The sequence below is a fragment of the Medicago sativa genome, chromosome 8, assembly GCF_051527215.1.
Source record: "Medicago sativa cultivar Bolivia chromosome 8, Bolivia_mono, whole genome shotgun sequence".
Lineage (NCBI taxonomy): Eukaryota > Viridiplantae > Streptophyta > Magnoliopsida > Fabales > Fabaceae > Medicago > Medicago sativa.
Window position 1 is genome coordinate 14,196,532 of NC_140756.1, and position 3,605 is coordinate 14,200,136.

The 3,605-nt window shown below is 33.6% G+C and overlaps 1 long non-coding RNA gene across 1 annotated transcript; it reads right to left on the minus strand.

The window, feature by feature from the left end:
- Nucleotides 1-782: 782 nt before the first annotated feature.
- Nucleotides 783-3,129, minus strand: LOC146897180 (uncharacterized). The gene is made up of 2 exons (XR_015023011.1): nucleotides 2,797-3,129; nucleotides 783-2,538 (listed from the first exon to the last, which is right to left on the minus strand). It is a non-coding gene; the product is annotated as an uncharacterized LOC146897180 (long non-coding RNA).
- Between the last annotated feature and the right edge of the window lie 476 nt (nucleotides 3,130-3,605).

A 3,605-nucleotide genomic window follows, 5' to 3' on the forward strand; every position in this document is an offset into this window, starting at 1 on the left:
AGGGAGATACTAATACACATTGGAATTACTTCTATTCCGAACTTTCTCAAACATAGTAAAACAATCAGTACCCAGAATTCATCAATAAACGTTAAAAGTCAACATTTACTTATTCACATATCCCCCATATCAAAAGGAATCAAGTACATTATCTTCCTTTGCATACTTTTAAATTCATTTCATGCAGAATTGTCCAATGTGTCCAACCATTGACAAGCAGCACGCATCCCCTTGATCATCCTAGCAGTCTTACCCTTATATGTCTTCAACCAACCTACAAATCTCACTAACTAAGCAAGCTCACACGTCTCTGGGGATATCCAAAACTTGCCATCATCAGAACCTAGCTCCAACACTTGAACCAACTCGTCAACCTCTTTGATACAAGTTAGAACCTGCATGTTTCATAAACTGGTTTATCGTAAAACCAGCTCTCACTACTAGAAACTCTCGATTTTCCTGCGGAATTGCCTGCGGGTTATCCTGAATTTTCCGCAGGAAACCTGTTTCCTGCGGATGTTGCCAAGGATTAAGGTTCCCAGGTAATACCTTCGTGAGTAATTGTTTCCTGAGGATTTAGGAACCGCAGGAAAATCACCTGCGGAAATTTCCTAAGGAAATGTGATAATAATCCGCAGGAAATATTCGGTCAGTGTTTGAGGAGTTTTCCTTGCCCGAAAATACTCGCAGGAATTTCCGCAGGAAACGATGTATAGAGAACAATTTATCGCAGATAAATCCGCAGGAAATGGTTTGATATATAAAAAAAAAAATAATACACATTAATCCAATCCAGAACGATATAAATATAAATTATAGAAGATACAATTTTTAAACATTTAGGCAATTTGAACAAAAGAACAATTGCACTTATCAAACAACATACTAAGATTAAAAGAAATACACGTCTCTTTATAGTTGAACCTCCAATTACCCAATTGCTAATGTCTCATACCTCTAAAAGTATGTTCCACATAGCAAATACAAGTATCATAGTTTGCTCCATGTTTGGACAAGTAGAACTAAAAGTAAAAATTCATGAATTTGCAACTAAAAGTATATCCTATTGACAAAAGAGACACGACTGTAAGAGGAAAACTGTCATAGAAGCTCAAAGCCGAGAGGAAATCAATCACACAACTTGGTAGTTTTCTGTTAACAATTGTGTTCCCTGACCATATTTAGGAGGATTACCACCTTCAACAGGTATGATATTCCTAACCTGCAAAGAGAAGCAATGTATTTGGTTAAGATCCCATTACATCATTATTCAAGCAATAATATGTCAGTCATATACCATCAGTAACTGCAGATGACAAACCGTAAAAGGGGTTGAATGAAAAGAACTTCTATTATTTAGAGATGACAAAAGACTTCCTAGCCATACAAACATCTCAGGGTCAATAAATGTGTCAGTTTCAAGTTTTTATCATACCATCATGACACGCCATTCCAAATTTCAAACTTCAACCTGCAAATTTAGTCAGATAATTCGAGATTGCATGTACACATGTAACATATATTATTTCCAACACAAAACCACCGGTTTATTTACTGCAAACTTCAACCTGAAATGCAAAAATCAAGGTTGTCCCTAACCCTTATTCAAAGAAAGAAAACAAAAATAATTTCCACACCTCCATTCCCCCATCAATCTGACCAACATATGAAGCCTCCCGAAGAGCTGGATGGGGCACTGAGATCACAACATTCCGCAGATCAAACATTGATGAAGCCTCGTATTCAATGTTGACATAAGTTTCATTTACAACATTCCATTTGGGTTGCAAGGAAATTATTAATAATTTACAGTAGCAACAAAACTAACATAACAAGTCAAAAAAACTCGGTGGATTATTGCAGCTTAAGAGTATTTGATACACAATTCTGTTTTGTTAAGTTTCAGAATTCTTTTTGTCAAATGCTACAAAATAGAAGCAGTCCTGTTAGAGACACAACACAAGCATAAATACAAGCAATCCTGTTAGAGACACAAATCACTTTCACTCTTATGGTTCAAGTTTCCCATCTTTGAGACTAACTAAGTTTTTTTAGATTATCCTATTTCAACTCTAGTTCTTGTACTTTTACATGCATTATTAAAGATCTATAAGCTAAACCTCATAAAGTTATAGGTGCAGCCTTGCAGGCTACAGAGTTATTGGTTGATTTTAACATTGTTAAACTATATATTTATCCATGTGTGTTGAAATAAGCTATTCAACATGCAACTATTAAACAACATAAGGTTATATCTACACATCCAGTGCTAATCATATACTGTTAACTTCCATATATATATATATATACGATGAAGCCCAAGTAAACAAATTCCTCCATCCAATTACTCTTGTATCTTGAACAAGAACCAATCATAGCAGACCAAGTAAACAAGTTCATCACAATCATTTCATCAAACACTTTATGTGCCTTCTCCAAAATTCAATTTTCAGTAAGTATTGAATGAATTACCTATTTCCTCAAATGAAAAGCTCCTTGAATGAAAAGCTCGTGATCACATACATAAGAATCTAAAACCTAAAACTCATAAATTAGATTAAACTCATAAATTAGGATCATGAAACTCAAATCAAAAACTCATCATCAAATTCAGTTGAATAAGAATGAAAGTAATCTAAAACACATAACTCATAAATTGGATCAAATTTAAAAATTAGGATCATGAAACTCAAATCAGAAATTCAACATCAAATTCAGTTGAATTGGAATGAAAGTATCTAAAACCTAAAATTCATAAATTAGATCAAATTCACAAACTAGAAGCATGAAACTCACAAATCAGATAGTAAGAGTGAGAGCTTTAAAGACCACGAGTTTGAACAAGTTCTGAGAGAATGCAACTTCGAGCTTTTTGAAGAACATCGATCTGAGCGAACACAACTTTGAGCATTTCGAACAACTTCGATTTAAGCGAAGATTAGCTTGAAGCTTTGCGGTGGTGGAACGGTGATTGAGCGGTGGTGGAACGGTGATGAAGCGGTGATGCAGCGGTGGTGGAACGGTGGTGGAGCGATGGTGGACGGTTAAAGAGAGAGAGAGAGAGAGAGAGAGAGAGAGAGAACATCGATGGTGGAATATTAATACGTTAATTGTATCTTAATTCTTGTTAGACTTTGAGTTTTTTATCTGAAAATACTATATATATTTTATTAAGTTGGACCAACTTAAAAGACATGAAAATTAATTATCAAAGGTGTACCTTTTTATCTATCTATCTATCTATCTATCTATTATATTATATAGAAACAAGTATCTACCAAAATTACTTAACTACTCATACCTACTTTTCTTCCAAATTTTTTCCTTTACAACTTTAAGGTTATTTTTGTCAAATCCACTATCAAAATCCACTTTACTAATCCACTTTACTAAAACCCCTTTCCCACTATCAAAATCAACTTTACTAAAACCCCTTTCCCACTATCAAAACTCATTTTTTCACCTTTCTTTATTTAATAATAAACTTTTCTCTCTCATCTTTCTTTATTTATAATAATAATATTTTCTCTCTCATTTTTATTTATTTAATAATAAACTTTTCTCTCAACTTTATTTTTTAATAATAAACTTTTCTCTCTCAATCT